The sequence below is a fragment of the Dipodomys spectabilis genome, unplaced genomic scaffold (assembly GCF_019054845.1).
Source record: "Dipodomys spectabilis isolate Male_0828 unplaced genomic scaffold, ASM1905484v1 ptg000024l, whole genome shotgun sequence".
Lineage (NCBI taxonomy): Eukaryota > Metazoa > Chordata > Mammalia > Rodentia > Heteromyidae > Dipodomys > Dipodomys spectabilis.
In genome coordinates this window covers 3,625,276-3,644,356 of record NW_024870701.1, presented here as the reverse complement: position 1 = coordinate 3,644,356, position 19,081 = coordinate 3,625,276, and the positions used below count along the sequence as shown (strand labels likewise).

Below are 19,081 nucleotides of genomic sequence, written 5' to 3'. Positions count from 1 at the left end.
AGTAAAAAGATGAATAGGTGGAGCTTTTATGTGTCTTACCTAATTGCATATTAAGCAGGTCTGAAGAGATACGATCTTCCAAGCACATTCCAAAAATGCACAAAGCTAACCATGGATCTAAAACAATGTGTTTTATTTCATTTTTTCATTCTCTTTGTTGAAAACCTTAGACTATGAAAACATACTGAAAGATAAAAATTTCAACTTCTACTATACTTCTACTGTATAACTTCATTCTATACATTTAGGTGGGAATTATTCAGTTTTGACAGCTTCTGATGCTAAAAGTACTTCAGATACCAAAATACAAATTTAGCTGTATAATTTAATTTAATTTTTAGGGATGTGCTTACAGACAGCAATATCTCTTGTTAATACTATTGAATGCCAAATAATTTTATAATACTTATTTAAAACTCCTAATTACAAGATGGGGTACAATGTTATTTTTCTTTTGTAACACAGGGTTACTGGAAATCTTTATTTTCTTCTTTGAAATGCCAGAAATTCTTCTGTAAAATAAACACATCTTGTCAAAGCTCTCTGGAACTAGTATAATTACCAGAGGCAATCCCTGTGTAAGATCAAAGAACCAAAACAATAATAGGCAACGTGTGACCTCTACCATGTCACCAGAGACCAATTTTTCAACAGGGGGGAATAGTCAATAATCCAGAACAGAAAACATTAAATAACAAGAAATGCTTCCAAAGTACAGCTTGACACATTCATCAAGACTGTCGCAGAGAGATTTCAGAGACTCTATGGTTTCAGAGAATAAACTTCTGGGGATTTGTTACTATAATCATTAAAATTTGCATAAAGCACAAGAGGAAAAAACAAATTTCTTAAACATAGTAAACTTTCAAAAAATTAAACTACTAAAATAAGTTTCTAAATTTTAGTTGATACTTTCAAAAGTGCAGTGGGAAGGGCAAATATAATCATATTTTTCATATGAACACTGACCTGGTTTATTTACCTATTCTCATTTACATTACCTAAGATTATTTAGACCTTAGATCATGGACATTAATCAGAGAAACATAATTAGTAATAACACATTAATGACTTCTAGGCAGTGTGTGTGTGTGTGTGTATTGTTTTGGGTGATGGTAGGCCATTAAATCCAGAAACAGGGTCCCCTTTGTAATGCACGTGGGTGACTAAGAAATTAGAAGGCTTAAAGGAGAGAAAAAGAAATTCCTACTCATAGAAATGACAGTAAATCAGAAGCACATTTAAAATTGACTTTCAAAACACTGCAAGTCAAGTGGCTTTACAATCACTAACATTTGATTGTTTTTCTTGAATGCTACCACCAAACAGCTGCTTCTTTTGAATCTTATATAAGTTGGAGGATTTACAAATGGATCTGAATTACACCATTTATGAAACACATATTCTGCCATAATTCAGAGGCTACTGAAAGAAGATGAGCTCAAAAGAAACAGTGCTGGAAATTCAAAGCAACTTGAACATTCTGTCCTTGTATGGGTTTGTTACTCCTGTGCTCTCCATCTCCCACTCTGTCATCTGCCTGTCTTCTCATCTTCTTATCTTATTAATGTTGTTAATTGCATTTGTCAGTTTTGCCACAATTTCAATGCTACTTAACAGCTGCAGGTTTTCTTTTGTCAATTATCCATCATTACACTTAGGTTTCTAAATTAGCTGTTGAAAAGAGCTTTAACCTTGAGAGGATAGAAAAAGAGCACTCTGCATGCTAAGCCTTACATTTATGAATATGCTCCTATAATAGCAGTAGTAATCACTTTAAAAGGATTGAAAAAACATACATACAAAGTTAATAAATATATTAACTATAACCATAATATTAATTCATAATTTCGTAAGAGAATGTTTCATAAAACCTATTATAACACACTCATAATTTTATCTATTTTCTTTGCTATACATGTTGTAATTTCTTCCTATATATGTATGTGTATATACCGTATAAACTGGAATGACAGATACTAAATCTCTCACTGTCCCCTTTCACTCTCTGCCAGGTGGCTAACACCTTTCAAAGGTATTCATAATCCTGTAAGTGGGTCTCTTGAGGTCATGTACTATTAGAAATGACTTTCACAGCATGAGGATATTTTCCCCCTTCTCCATTTCTTTTTAAAGAGAACATTATTATATTGCTGCTTTTTTTCTCCCCATACTAGGGACTGAGCAGGGTCTCACATATGCTACTCAAGTGCTCTAGAACTGGCCATACAATAGAATAATCTATTCTTGACTGACATTGATTATTTTTATTACTACAAAATGACACGAAACATAAGATCTAAGGCTAACCACCAACTGATACCCCCTTTTACCAGCTATCAACAACAAATTTAAAAACCTGAAAGCTAGAGATAGATGTGCAGCATAGTGGTACATTATATAGATTCATGAGGCCCTGGATTCAAAAACTGTCAGGCAGAAACATACTTAATGTACAGTTTCTTCCCTTTATAAATAAGTTAAACTCAAAGACAACTTTTTAGAGTTAACAAAATTTTGATATTTTAAAGATTTAGTAATAATATCCTATGTTAGGTAAGATCAAAAGCAGGTAGAATAAATTTTAAATTAATGTAGGTGCACTCCTTACCTCTTCCTCCTTGCCCTCCCCCACCCCCTTTCTACTCTAATGAAAGAAAAGGTGGTATTTCACCAGTATGAAATTCTTCACTGAGACAGAACATTAAAATGATAAACATTTTGGAAAGCAAAGTACACTTCAAACCCAAACTGTTCTTTCAGACGTATATTGACTCTTATAGTCCTTGGCAACATTTGGTAAGGATTATCCTTCCATTAGACAAAAGCAAGCATTCCTTAGATAAATCAGGAGTTTTTGCCATGAGACTCATAAAACCTTTTCACAACACAGATTTTCAAGAGAATCCTTTAAGGTTTTAGGAGGCTGCTCCTTTTACTAAGTAACAAAATACACCCCATGGTGTCTTACTGACCCCACTCAGCTGTCCTTTGACCTCTTCAATTGTTGAAGCCTAACTCCAGGGCCCACAGAATTTGCCTCCATATCAAAAAGGCTAATGTTGCTTCCTCCTAGCACCTGGTGAAACAAAATGCAACAGTCTCTTTCTTCTGCCTCCTCCTCTCCCTCTCTGACCATTTTCCAGATGTTCCAGGCCCAAATGTTAAGCCAATACAGGGTTTTGGTATCCTCGTGGTCAGCTTGAAGGAACAAACAGAGACGAGGCTGAAGTGGCAATGACCCTCTTGTTCTTTTTGGCCTCAAAAGGATACAGCAGGCCATAAAAGAGGAAAAGATCTTTGGCCTCCCTTGGAAATGCCAGGCTATTTAAGCACATTATAACTTCCAAAAGGAGAGAGACATCTTGGGTTATATCCCTTCTGATACTCTAGTGTTATCTAAAACAGTAATACTAAATTCTCAATTTTATGCAAGCTCTTAATTTTCTTTGCCATAGGGGGAAATAAGCAGTATCATTTCTTTTTCTTTTCTAAATTGAAATCCTTCTTTAAAAAAAAAGCTTTAATAAATACTTTATAATATACACCAGGAATAGTGATATGTGAAACAAAATTTAAATATATGTGGTTACTAGTATGGTTTGAGTTTTTCTAAACAATCTAGAAGTCTTAGACAATTTGAAAGATAAAAATCTCCAACAAAGAGGAATCAAAAACTGAAATTTTGCTCTCATAATTTGGGTGTACAGGGGAAATATAAGGGGAAATTTTATTGCTGAATAAATTTTGTGGGGCTAGGGAAGTGGGATGGGGAAGAAGTGAAATGAGAGGGGTTTATAGAAATGTTTGTTTAATTAATTTAAGAACCAAACACAGTAGCTTTATTTAAATTCTAAATCTAACTCCTTAAAACAAATCGGATCATGAAAAACTGGAAGTTGGACATACATAATTGTACAATACCTTGGTTTAGTTATTAACATTTTTGAGTCATGTTCATGATTAAGTTCATCAGTCAACACTTCAGGGAGCCAGTTGCCTAGGTGATAGCTTGCTGAAGGTTTTTTCACACCTGTAAAAACATTAAAAAATAAAATATATAATTTTAATTATATATAATACAATATATAATCAAACATTCTGTAGCAAAACATTCTAAATATCTACAAAGTTTTACCCAATCTGTATACATCACAATAGACAAATATACACAGATATTCTTCCCTCCTAAATACTCCCCAAATAATCCTAATTATATATACTCAAAAGCAATTTCTGTTGCTCTTAAGAATAAGTTTGCCTACTCTGTATTTTTTTTAATTGTATTTTATTTTTTTGTGTGAACATACTGTACAGAGGGGTTACAATTACATGGGCAGGATAATGTGTACAGTTCTTATCAAGCATTGCAGCCTCCTCCTTTGTTTACCCTTCACATCCCTTCCCAGCCTCCCCCCCCCACACCTCCCCTACTCTGTATTTTTGACAGGCATTATCCTAATGGTAAAATTCTATAGAATACTTTTAATTTTAGGAATGAAATCAGTGTATGACTTTCTTAGTAAGGAGTTCGGGAATTTTCTAATCCCTGACATCTGGTCAAAATTACTCAAATGTAAAAAATTGAAACTTAAGTAATACTGATAGGAATTTTTTATTTCTTGAAACTGTTCCTTTTATAATTTTAAGAAAAGATGCTTAAAGTGGGGAAAGAGCTAGGGCTCTATCTATCCCTTGAGCCACAGCTCTACTTCTGGCTTTTTAGTAGTTAATTGGGAATAAAGAGTCTGACGGATTTTTCCTGCCCGGGCTAGCTTCGAACTTCGACCTTAGCCTCCTAAGTAGCCAGGACTTCAGACATGAGTCACCAGTGCCAGGCTTATTCTTTTTGTTTTGTTTTGTTTTTGTCGGTCGTGGGGCCTGAACTCTGGGCCTCAGCGCTGTCCCTGAGGTCTTCAGCTCAAGGCTAGCACTCAATCACTTGAGCTACAGCGCCACTTCCCAGGCTTATTCTTAACCCTTTTAAATGTATTTCTAGAAGATAGTAATTTAACTATAATTATATATTACTGGTTGAAAATTATAGTGTGCCCATTATTCTCTTTGTGTAGTAGATTATGGTCAATATAAACTATTACATGAAAATATAGGAAATGAAGTTGTAAGTCAGGAAGTAAATGAAGATTATTTCTCATTAAAAAGTTTACATATAACTCAGAAGTATATCTTGCTCTTTGTTACTGGGTCTAAAAAGAAAACAAAGAGGATTTTTCTAAGAATGCATTCATTTCAATACAAATATTTATAGCAATGAAAATATCTGAAGTAATGTTCACACACCATGTTTTCTAAATGATTGGTTTTGATTTTAGTTTCCTTTTTAGGCCAAGTTGAAAGACAGAGGGAGAGAGTAAAGAGCCACATCAGCTCTTGTAATAAAAACACTTGTCTTACCTCTCTCATTCTTCCAAGAATATTTTCAGGCAAAATAATAGTTAAAAATGCAGGACCAATACTTTCAAACTTACATTTTTCCCACTCCCACACATACAAATAGACATCAGGAAATTGCTACCTTTACCCAACCCAAGATAACCCCATATGGTCAGCAAGGTCAAACTGCATTACGGCCAATGAAAACTATATGACTCCACAAGGACCTTAATGATTTTTTTTTAAAGGTCAGTAATCCAATTCCAATAGCTTTGGAGTCTAAAATTGCTAATTTTTAGCCACGTGCTGCACACTTCACCTGCTAGTAATGACATTTCTGTATTTTCTTCTAATTACACTCAAAGCTAAGACCTTTGCCCTGGGCCACAGACCTCCATTCATGCTGCACACATTCTCTTAAACGACCTGATCCTTTGTTGTCACTCTTCCTCTTTCATCTATTATTTACACCCATAGAGAAGGAAGATACTCTACCATTTGTGTCGCTTAAAGCTTCTAATCATCTTAATTTCTTTACCTTTCAACCTATGATCTTTTTTTGTAGATGAATGCCAAAAAGTTTGACAAAGTCATTTTTATTAAAATTACATCACCCTCCATTCCCGCCCCCCCTCTTTATTTCCCAGCCAGGCTTCTTTCCTGTCCTCATTTTACACAGGACACACTTTGTATCAGCCAGCATTTATAAATTTTGAACATAGCTAACAAAATGAATTCAATACAAATCCCCAACTTTTTCTGTCAGATGAATAAAAATTGTACATTCTTTTAAACCAAAGAGCCCATTAAATGAAATTGGAGATTATTTTAAATGACTTAAAATCTGTCCCAGCCTCATTTAAGCATAAGTATAGGATGGTCAGGACTATTTCACAAAAACACCAAGAATATTCAGAACATAGTAAGAATGTGAGTTACATGGCCCAAACTTTTCAAACATTTTAAAATTTACAACTGCCTGGCTGCTTACAGGAAAAGAAAAGAAAAGAAAAAGAAAAGGAGAAAATACAATAGAAACATCTAAACGTTCAATTCTTAATTAATATTGAAAAGATCACTGATTCCCCAAAAAGCAAAACTCTCATACAAAACCTTCTCCTGACACTCTTCCTAGACTTTTAAAAAAGTATCCGAACACATTTTACAAAGTCAAAACACAGAATTGTTTACCATGATGCAGGTGTCTCCCTCAGATCACCACAATCACCAAAGATTCTGATTTCCAAGATGTTTATAAAATGACATCTGATCCATCTTTGCTTGCTTCTCCTATTGCTCAGCTTACTCTTGATTTCTAACAGTGTTTCCTGTTGTCTGTCCCCTCCACAGACCCTGCAACCCCTTGTCTTTTCTTATTTTCACCATTTGCTTCAACCAGCAGTTCACTGGAGACCCATCCATCTTGTAATGCCTAAAGTGACAGATGCTCTCAGGGACGACCACACTGCTGAGTGAACAAAAGATAACATCACCTCCAGGAACTCCAGAGAGAAATACAACTGCAACCTTAAGACAGGGGCTGACTTGACAGACATTGGACCATAAACCTCTTCTAAGGGAAAAAGAAAACAATTGCCACACACACAAAAAAAATCTGACACAATCAAAGGCAGAAAAGAGTGATTATTTGTGGATTGCCTTTTCACTCTGTAACTCACTTCCCCATCCCCCAACGCTATTATATAGGGGCAATTCACTTGCCAAGAGGCAAGAGAAGTTCTTGGGAAAAGAAGCCTTTTTCAAGTATCTTCTTTTATTCAACAATATTCAAAGTGAAATTCATTCCCATGTGTGTTTCAGGAAATCTAAGACTTGCATTCAGTTTGACCTGTTTGGTTTGCATAAAGCAATCTGAACTCAGAAACGCTGACTCAGTTCCACTGCTGGAAAAGTCGCATGCATACTTTGCAAATTAAAAACACATTAAACACATTAGAAATTAAAAAGTTACACGTGACACAATATCAACAATATGTGTAGCTCATAAAAATGCCCATCATTCATTCATCAGGCAACCTCCAACTTATGTTAAAAAAGACAGTTAACGAAAGGATTCTGGGAAGGGCTGCAGAGCCCTTCTAACAAAGGAAAGGTCATATGAACATCTCCCAGCAACAAAACTAATGACAGACAAGCTGTAGATGCAAGGGACTCTGCCTGATGCTAGCTACAATTTGAGGGTTTGTTGTGTTTCAAGCATCTTATTTAAAATCATGACACAGAAGTAGTAAATAAACATCTCTATCATTTAGATATTGTAAAGTAAAGAGAAAATTCTGAAGAACTAAAAAGCAAAAACCAACCTAGAGGTTCAATTAAGAATACTATGTATGATCAATGTCAATTATGGAGATTAACAACCGGTTTCTGTAATAGACATCAAGTGGATAGAGGTAAGCCTCTGTTGCAGGCAAATACATTATCATTCTAAAAAAGGGAAAGTAATACAAATATGTCTCACCTAAATAGCCAATGGGCTTTCCCTTCAACAATATTTCTAGGAAACATGAGCATTTAATTGTGTAGTAAAGATATTTTAATTTTTCTTAAAGTTTCTTGTTCACAATGCCCTTAAGATATAATTATGTTTCTTTGGAATTCCTAATGATTCCTCTCATCCAAATTTCCCCAAAATGTAAACATTTAAATGTATTTTATATTCTGTGATTTGGAGGATAAAAGAAAAAAATTTAACTCCAGAAATCAATGTAGCTCTTCTTACTTAAACATTTTTATGGCTTCCTTATTTCCTCAAACACTTCATTTAACCCTGCAAATAATAGTGTAATATTTCATAATCTGAGAATTTTGTTGTTGTTGTTTTTTAAAAAAAAACCAATGCAATTGGTAAAACAATGCATACGAAACAAATAAATGAGTTTGTTCTAATACGGACTTGATCTTTAATGGAAGACTTTCACACATGCTGGCCCAAAATAATTTCGCCCCAAACCACTGAACCAAAAGTAGTACATCTTAGTTCAATACTCAAACTTTGGCATTAATACCAAGAGAGATGTGACCTTAAAATGACAGCTCCATTACAGAAGGCTCAGAAAAAAACACAATTAAATTATCTACTTCGAAACACAATAAGATCAATATGCATGCAGGAAAAGTACACTCCCAAGGAAAGTTCTTATTGCCTGACTGATCAAAAACAAAACAAAACTTTTCTTTCTATTTTTTTTTAAGGGCCTCTTCCAGATCACAGCGCCAGAAATCCACACAGGAAAAAAATCCATCAAAATGAAACCCTAAAAGCAGTTACCCTTCACCATCCTATTTGCACTTCAAAACCCTGTTAGCCCTTCAGTTAAATCCCAGGGTTGAACCATTTCAATAATAAGAGAGGTGGCCAGCAGTGATTTATCTCCCATTTGGCTTCTGGACAGAATTGTAACTTCTAGGAAGCCTCTCTTCCCTGACTGGAACCCTTTCCTCAAGTCTGCTCCTTCAGTTTGTGTAGCCTTGGATCTGGAATACTTTTCAAACAACTGGTAGGTTCCTTCCAATCAGAGGCAAGAGTGGTCTGTAACTCAAGATTTGGGTGCATTCTCTTGGCAATGATTTGACAAAATGGAATGCTAGTAAGTTATCAGAGGATTGCAAATATTAGGTTAAAATGCAGCTTCTCTTTGTTGTAAATTGGAGAACAGAAGAAACTTCTTAACTTCAGCCTCTCTTTTCTCATATATATGTTCATTTTTATTATGACTTTTTAAACTTTTCCCAATTTATGCCTTAATATTCTTTACTTTGGAGTATAGTAGTCAACTTGCTGTAATACGTGTTGACTTAAACTTAAATCCATGCATTATAAAATATTTTTAAAAATAAAAAAAGTAGAGATTTCACAGGTCACAAAGTTCTGGGTCAAAAAGACTTAAAAAACAAATAGAAAATATTATGACTCAATTAATTTTTCTTCTACCTTGTTATCAAATACGTACTGCAGATGTTGTCTTACACAGTTTTCCTCTGGTAAAATAAACTTGGAACAATGTTATTTAACTTGAATTCCAGAAGCTATAAAGTGTTTTAATATAGTGAAGGTATTTCTTAAAAACAGAGGACGTTTGCCATTTTATAATTAGGTCCATTATTTTCTAGAGAAGGACAGAAAGTATTTTTCCCTATATGTTCATTTTTTGTTTTACTTAGAGTTCATTTTTGGATTAGTAACTGTTGCTACCTATAAATGTATTAAAATTTTACACCTCCTGTATTGATTTTTAAGTTGAAAAATGTCAAGTTATTTCACTAACTTTATATATTTAGAGACTCCAATAATAAGTACCTTTAATAGATGAATAATTTTTAGCCATATCAATAAAAATTACATTCCTGCTATTTAAAAAATCTATCACAAACATCCTTCTTCCTTGTGAGCAAATAATTTTTCACTTTCAGAGCTTCATATACCACAAATTCAAGTAAAACCAATCCTTTAACAAATGATTTTCATTCTGCTAGGGTAATGAATCTCAGATTTACAGCTGAGATCATATAAAATTCAAATTGCATATATTAAATCAAGGAAAATAAACAATGGAAAACCCAAGTTACTTGAATTTTTATATCACTAATACAAAGTGCAGTGTTAAAAACAATATTTAAGAAAACAAATTTCTTACTCTACTGCACAGTAAAAAAAAAAAAAAAGAAAGAAAAGCTTTCCTTAGAGAATTGACAAAAGTAATTGATTCACTAGAGAGGAAATATTCAATCTTCATTAATTATTTATTCAGTGCAATAAATTGTTAGGTGCTACTTAGACAACTAAGAAAAATTGTTCTTGTCTTTGTAGGAATCACATTCTGGAGAAGTAAGTGGAGATGAAGCAGTTTCTCAAATCTTACTACTGAATTTCAAAATGACAATGATAATAATTGGAGATGTGCTATTAAATGTATATTATTACTTTGAAATCTGATACCAAAAATGTAATTAACATGGCTTGCCTGGGTAAGCAACTCAATTTCCTATTAATGGAGCACAAATACATTTGCATATTCAAGATATAGTTCCCATCTTTGCCACTCAACCCAGTCACCTATTTTCTCTAGGCCTCAATTTTCTTACCTTTAAAATAAGAAGGGGTTTAAAGGCAATACATTTCTAGATTGAAGACAATATGGCAATCTCTAGATAACACAATCTTTTGCATGGAAATCCTAAGACTCCACCAAAACATGGTTAAAACTAATAAGTAAAATTTATACAAAGGATATAAAATCACAGACAAAAATCAGTATCATTTTTATGATCTAATAATAAACTATGAAAAGAAATTTGAAAAACCATCCTATTTTTAATAGTAAAAAAATTAAAGTACTTGGGAATGAATGCAATGAAGGAAGTGAAATACCTGTACACGGGAAGCTATAAAACACCAGTGAATGAAGTCGACCCAAATAAATGGAAAGACATTCTTTCTTCATAGACTGGAGCAATTAATATTATTAAAATGCCCATACTCAAAGTGATCTATACATTTAACGCAATCTCAATAGAAATTCCAATAATATTGTCATATAAATTTTAAAAAACTTTATGTATTTAGCCACAAACTACCTTGAATAATCAAACCAATCATAAACCCTAAACAAAAAAGGCTGAAAGTATCACACTATTTGACTTTGAAATGGACTACACTGCTATAGCAATCAAAACATTATGGTACTTGCATAAAAATAACACTAATATAAAAATAAGCCAATGGAACAGAAGAGAACACAGAAGTAAATCCATGTATTTACCATCAATTGATTATCAATGATTAGGAAAATTAGACAATTGCAAAAAAATGAAATCAGACCCTATCTCGTATCATATAGTTACCAAAAACAAAAATACCTTGGAATAGATTAAACACTTTAATGTAACACTTGAAACTATAAAACTACTACAAGAAAGAATAAGAGAAAAGCATCATGATTTTGGTCTGGATTATTTTGAATATGACTCTAAAGAAACAGGCAATAAAAAAAACTGACAAATGACATTGCAACAAGTTGAAAAGCTTCTATACAGCAAAGGAAACAAGTAACAGAGTAAAGAAAAAGCCTACAGATTGGGACAAATATCTATAAGCCATACATTTACTAGGGGTTAAAATCCAAAACATACAAAGAATTTATTTAAAAAAATTCTGATTTAAAATTTTCAAAGAATAGGTATTTCTGAAGAGGGGGCATATAAATGGTCAACAAGTCTATTATATGCTCATTATGCTACTCACCAGGAAAATGCAAGTTAAAGCCTGAATGAGCTACCATTTCATACCTGTTAAAGTGGATACCACCAAAAAGATGAAAGATAACAAGTATTGGAGAAAATATGAGAAAAGGAAACCCTTGCACAATTGGTAGGAATGTAAATTAGTACAGCCTTTAGAAAAAAAAGTATGAAGTTTCCTCAAAATAATATTAGAATTCTCATGAGATATAGAAAACTCATAATTGGTTATACAATATTCCCTACAACATACTGTGTTTCTTTTCTTTCTTTTTTTTTTTTGGTTGGTCATGGGGCATGATATCTGGGCCTGGGCTATGCCTGAACTCTTTAGCTCAAGGCAAGTGCTCTACCACTTGAGCCACAGCTCCACTTCTGGTTTTCTGGTGATTAATTGGAGATGACAGTCTCATGGACTTTCCTGCCCAGGCTGGCTTTGAACTGTAATCCTCAGATCTCAGCCTCCTAAGTAGCTAGGATTAAAGGCGTGAGCCACCAGCACCCGGCTATAAGCCATGATTTTTGATAGTTTAGGTGTATTAAATGTCTTTTCAATTTATAATTGGCTTTCTGAGTTGTAATTTCTTGATAAACTGAGGAGAATCTTTTTAGGGTTCAGTACTATCTTAGTTTTAGTTATCCATTGTCTTGTAATGTATTCCTTGGGGATAAAAGTGTGTGTGTGTGTGTGTGTGTGTGTGTGTGTGTGTCTGTGTGTGTGTGTGTGTGTGTGTGTCTGTGTGTGTGTCTGTGTGTGTGTCTGTATGTGTGTCTGTGTGTCTGTGTCTGTGTCTGTGTCTGTGTGTGTCTGTGTGTGCCTGTGTGTGTGTGTCTGTGTGTGTGTGTCTGTGTGTCTGTGTGTCTGTGTGACTGATAGATACCTAAAGAAAACGAAGTTAGTATCTCAAAAATAGTATTTCAAAGACATATTTTCAACCCTATGCTTATTGCAGCATTATTCTCAATAGCTAAGGAATCACCTTAAATGTCCATCAGTAGATAAACAGATAAAGAAAATGTGTATAATTTAATGTCTAAATCAATATATAGCTTAAGATATCTATTGGAATACTATTCTGCTTTAAAAAAAGAAGGCAATCCACTGGGACCATAGGGATAAACCTGGAGGACATTATGTTAAGTGAAACAGCCAGCTGCAGAAAGACAAATGCAGCATATTCTCACTTATATGTGAGATCTGAAATGATCACATTCATAGAAGCAGAGTAGAATGCTGATTCTCAGAGCTTGGGCTAGTGATGAGGAGATATTAGCAAAGGATAAAATATTTCACTTTAAGAGGGGAAGTAAAGAGTGAGGTGTAGCTCAAATAGTAGACTAGTGCCTACCTAGCAAGCACAAGGCCCTAAGTTCCAATGCCAGAATCAAAAAGAGGGAAATAAGTTTAAGGTGTTTATTGTACTTTGTACCATGAAGTAATAATAAATGAGGCAATGGATAGGTTAATTTGCCAGATTAGACATTCTACAATGTATATATACTTCAGAAAATCCCATTATATACCATAAATAAATTTTTGTCAATTAAAATGTTTTTTAAAAAAGAAAAAAAAACCATGGTGGTAATAAAAGCAGAGGTCCCATTCATAATAGCAGCTAAAAAGTAATACCTAGGTATCATCTTAAGGACAGATATAATATCTTTTAAATCACCAAACTTAGCAATTTAAGTGAAAATTTGCTCACATAGAAAAATATATTCTATTTTTTAAAAGACCCTAATCATTGTAAAAATACGTATTTTGCAAACAAAATAATAAATAGTACAATTGTAATGTAATATTAGCACAGTTTTTGTGGAATTTATTAAAACACCTGTAAGTTATAGAATATTATAAAAGAAGACACAAGAAAAATTATTTTTCAAAAAAAGTAAATGAGTCAGGCTGGGATGTAGCTCAGTGGCAAAGCACTTGCCTAGCAAGTGCAACGTCCTGCGTTTGATCCCCAGTACCAAAAAAGAAAAGACAAAAAAAAAAAAAAAAAAGTAAATGAGTGAAAGCTATATTAAATAATATTATGGAAAGAATTTTTGGTCATTAAAATCTGTGTCACTAGACCTGATAAATATTTTTCAGGTTTTTTTTGTTGTTGTTGTTGGTCATGGGGCTTGAACTCTGGGCCTGGGTGCTGTCCCTGTGCTCTTCAGCTCAAGGCAAGCGCTCTACCACTTGAGCCACAGCGCCACTTCCAGTTTTCTAGTGGTTTATGGGAGATAAGAGTCTCATGGACTTTCCTGCCGGGCTGGCTTTGAACCGAGATCCTCAGATCTCAGCCTCCTGTGTAGCTAGGTTTACAAGTGTGAACTACCAGTACCTGCATGAAATATTTTTTCTATTGAACTTTTCCTGTTAAAAATTTTAATTGGTCGTTACAATGAAATGCTGTATGTTATTTATTTTGTTTTGTTGGTCATGACACTTGAACTCTGGGCCTGGGCAGTGTCCCTGCATTCTTCTGCTCAAGACTCGTGCTCTACCACTTGAGCCACAGCGCCACTTCCCGTTTTCTGGTGGTTAATTGGAGATAAGAGGCTCACAGACTTTCCTGCCTGGGCTGGCTTTGAACCACAATCCTCAGATCTCAGCCACTGATGCCCAGCAACATTTTTCAGTTCTAATTTAATAATGAGAATGTCCTTTCTGTTGAATTTCATGTCATTACATTTCTGGTTTTCCTTCATCCATATGCTACTTCTCAAGTCCCTGTGCATGCCCATGATATTTACCCAGCAATTAAATGTTGGGATTCCACAGAGTTTAGTCATCTTCCAAGAGTTTCTCTTTCTATATAGTAGGTCCTGTTGAATCACAGCTGACTTGAGTGCTCAATAAAATATTTAACAAGAGAAATGTGTGTTTTCCAAGGTCATAGGAGCTATTGCAGTTTCTGCCTTGATCTCTTGGATTCCATGCTGTGAGGTCCTCAAAGGCTCTGTGGAGAAGCCCTCCTGGGCACTTTCTTTCCAAGAGCCAATACCAACTTGCCTAATTGCACTCCTTGCCTCCTCTCTGGAACCTTTCAATCACTTTTTTGAATTACAAGGCAATTAAAATCATAATCCTTTGCTAAAACCCTCAAGATTCTACATTGTCCTCTGGATACAAATCAATGGTCTTAGTATCTCTGTCCACTCTTGTGCCTTATCTTGCCCTGTTTTCTTCCTAATCACTGTTGCTCTGCTTCAAGTACCCTACTTAAACACATATTTTCTCTGTTTGTAATACCACACAGTACAATTTTTACTAAGGCCTACTTAAATTTCTTTCATCCTTTAAATCTCAACTCAAGCTCCCAACCCCTCAGTCTTTTGCTAAAAGCTCTCATAACCTTGCTAATCTTTGAAACAATTAACTTACTTCTGAGCTATGTAAGAATCTGAATGAATAATGTTTGTCTTCCCTATTAGACAGTAAGCTCCCTGAAAGCAGGGACTATGCTTTTCTGGTTTTGCCTGTGCTACTCTGCAATGTCATATCAGGCACTCAAAGTAGTTTATTATAAAGGCTGGAAAAAGAATGAAAACCCCATTGGTTACAATCCAAAAAGGCTTAACTACAATTGAGACATTTAAAAATAATAAAAACAAATTGTTCACTAAATGACTTGGAAATAACGATCAACAATTTCAAAAGTAATCCTTTAAAAAATCATCTAGGGCTAAGAATGTGGCTTAGCGATAGAGTGCGTGCCTAGCGTGCATGAAGCCCTGGGTTTGAATACCTCAGTATCACATAAACAGAAAAGCTGAAAGTGGCACTGTGGCTCAAGTGGTAGAGTGCTAGCCTTGAGCAAAAGAAGTCCAGGGACAGTGCCAAGGCCCTGAATTCAAGCCCCTGGACTAGCTAATAATAATAATAATAATATCATCTAGACACTAAAAATAAATTCCAGATAGAACAAAACATTGAATCTAAATTTCTATATATTTGTATACCCATTCATATCAATGATATAAAAACTAAGAGAACAGGGCTGGGAAGGTGGCTCAGTGGTAGAGTGCTTGCCTTGCATGCCTGAGGCCCTGGGTTCGATTCCTCAGCACCACATAAGCAAAAAGAAAAAAAAGCCAGAAGTGACGCTGTGGCTCAAGTGGTAGAGCACTAGCCTTGAGCTGAAGAGCTGAGGGACAGCGCCCAGGCCCAGAGTTCAGGCCCCACGACCGGACCCAAAAAAAAAAAAAAAACCAAAAAACTAAGAGAACACAGAATAAATTATTTATCATATTAATATTTATCACATTGTATCATCAATGTTTATTATAGTAACTTTGTAAAAGTTTTGGTTTCTAAGCTTAGAAATCAAAAAGGAAAGACCTGTAGAACTTACTGATAAAAAATAAACTTTTTATGTTAAACACTTAAAATGAAATAACGGTCAGCTAAGCAAAGCATTTCTAATGGAAAGAGTTAGTATCTATTATATACATAATATAGTGAAATTGTCTATGTCTAACTCCTAAGAAAAACATAATAATAAAATAATAGGGAATCAGTTAAGCACATTACAGGAACAGTGCTAACTGCTACTTTTATCCAATTTCTACCTAAGCATCTTACATTCACTGTCTTACTTAGCATTCATGGAGTTTCATAAATCCATTCACAGAGTTCCATTCAGTATGTGGGGGGGGGGGGGAGGGGTCTTGGGGCTTGAACTCAGAGCCTAGGTGCTATCCCTGAGCTCTTTTAATCAAGACTAACACTCTACTATTTTCAGCCACAGCTCCACTTCCAGTTTTCTGGCGGTTAATTAGAGATAAGAGTCTCACAGACTTTCTTGCCCAGGCTGTCTTTGAACTGTGATTCTCAGATCTCAGCCTCCTAAGTAGCTAGGATTACAGATGTGAGCCACCAGCACCTGGCTTAAGAAGCATATTTTTGATATATAAACATATTCATAATATATAGAATGGAAACATGTCATAAAAGCAACATTGGCTGTGTGCTGGTGGCTCACTCCTGTAATCCTAGCACTCAGAAGGCTGAGATCTGAGGATTGTGGTTCAAAGCCAGCCCAGGCAGGAAAGACTATGAGACCCTTATCTCCAATAAACCACTAGAAAACCAGAAAACCAGTAGAGCACTAGCCCTTGAGCTGAAGAGCTGAGGGACAGCGTTCAGGCCCAGAGTTCAAGCCCTATTACTGACCAAAAAAAAAAAAAAAAAGCAACATTGTTCCATTTCTATAAGCAAAATGTATAAATAACCTCATAAGATGAAAAGATAAGTCTGAGCAATGTGTTGAAAATAATATAATGGGTGAAATGGTTGTAAGATTATTTCCTTTATGCTTATCTTTATTTTCCAATTTTCTACAATAAGGTAGGTTCTCACATCCAGTATATAATATCTATTCCTGTAAATTTAACTTTATTACTCTCTCCACAAATAAGCTCATATTCATCTCACCCCTTATTTAACTTCAGCTAACCTTACTTTCTTACTTTTCTCTGTGTGACTGCTCATCTAGCATGATTCTAAAGCACACAGGAGCACTTAAGAAACAAAGGTTATCATTCAACTATTTTCAAATTAAAACACACTCAATATTGAGTTACTATGGAAATTGTTCCTCTAGGTGTTTAAACTTTAATATTTCTATTTTTAAAGATTTTAAAATTGTGTTTTTAACTATTTTTAATAGATAATACATTTAACATTTAACAAGTGGCTCTTGCCAGTTTTAAAATCCTCTTGCAGAACGAAATTTGCATGTTGTTAACATAAAGAGTGATAGATGTCTAAGGTGTTAGATAGGCCAATTATCCTGCTCCAAAGGTAGAAAAGATATCAGAAAGTATCTCTTCAAGCTCTTGTCCTAGACTCATAGGAAACCACTTTTGTTAGACTTTGTAAATATCCCTTATATTTTTATTTTTTATTTTTGTCGGTTGTGGGGCTTCAATTCTGAGTCTGGGCACTGTCCCTCAGTTATCAGCTCAAGGTAAGTGCTCTACCACTTGAGCCACTTCCGGTTGTCTAGTAGTTTTCTGGAGACAAGAGTCTCATGGACTTTCCTGCCTGGGCTGGCTTTGAACCACAATCCTCAGCTACTCAGCCTGAGTAGCTAGGATTCTAGGCATGAGCCACCAGTGCCCGGCGTTTTTTAAATGTATATATAAATCAGGACAAAACAAATAAACACTTTTTTTCTATTTAGTGATAGAACAGTTGCCTAGTATGTGAAAGGTCTTGGGTCATTGCTGGCATTTTAAAGAAAAAAGAAAAACTTTGAGAATTTTTCTATATAAGTATATAAAGATCTCTTTTATTCTGTTTTGTGCTTCAGAATATTTGACAAGTATATGCCATAATTATTTAAGAATCCCTTAATAATTTTTGTTATCACTAAACAAAGTGTAACAATCAACTGTATTTTTGATGGTTCAACTTGATGCTCACCTTGATTGGATTAAGAAATACCTAGGAATTAGTAAAACAGATCTCTGGATCTACAGAAACAGTTCAATCATGAGGGTGCTGGCATACTAAATGATTTAATCCACTGATGGTTTCAAAATCTAACTAGCCTATTGGGAGGTGACATAATTGTTGAAGGTAGAGTCTGATTGGAGAAATAGTCCATCAGGACTATATTTTGCCTTAGCTCCTTCCTGATAAACTTTTCTTGCTTTGTCACACATTTTGTCACAGTTATGAAAAAGAATATACACTTGATGGATAAATTCCTTCGATCAAATTGCTGAGTCAAAAAATATATGCAATTTTAATATTAAGTCTTGCCAAACTGCTTGTCATAAGAGCTCAAGCAACCTACACTACCACTATCAACTTATGTATGTCCAAATGTATTCAATATAGAATACTATCTACTTTTAGAGCTTTCTAATCTTGACAAGTAAAAAATGAAGTCAATGTAATGGTAATCTGAATTTCTTTTTTGAAAGAGATTGAATATCTTTCTAAAGCCTAAGTTTCTTTCTCTGAAATGTTCATTTTTCTGGTTGTTGGTTTTGTTATTGATTGATATGAGCTTTCTGTTCTGGGTATGAGCTACAATATTTTGTCCCAGTTTTACAAAAGTTTTGATCCCTTCCTTCCTTCCTTCCTTCCTTCCTTCCTTCCTTCCTTCCTTCCTTCCTTCCCTCCTTTCCTTCCTTCTTTCCCTTTTCCTTCTTTTCCTCCCTCTCCTCTCTTTCATTTTTTTTTCTTTGTACTGAGGTTTAAACTCAGGGCTTTACCTTTGTCAAGTAGATGCTCTATCATTTGAGTTATGTCATTTTTAGCCCTTTTTGTTTTGGCTATTTTTGAGATAGGGTCTCAATTTTTGTCCAGACTGGCCTGGACCTTGAACCTCCTATTTAAGCTTTCTTAGTTAGCTGGGCTGCCAGGCATGTGCCACCACATCGAACTTCTGTTGAAGTGGGGTCTTGTTAACTACTT

The 19,081-nt window shown here is 34.7% G+C and overlaps 1 protein-coding gene across 1 annotated transcript in view; it reads right to left on the bottom strand.

The window, feature by feature from the left end:
* Greb1l (GREB1 like retinoic acid receptor coactivator) overlaps positions 1–19,081 on the bottom strand; it is a 252,701-nt gene that overhangs the window by 122,512 nt on the left and 111,108 nt on the right. Inside the window, exon 2 of the mRNA XM_042675277.1 lies at positions 3,925–4,033. The gene's annotated coding sequence lies outside the window, so the exon portion shown is untranslated. The remainder of the gene's footprint in view (positions 1–3,924; positions 4,034–19,081) is intronic.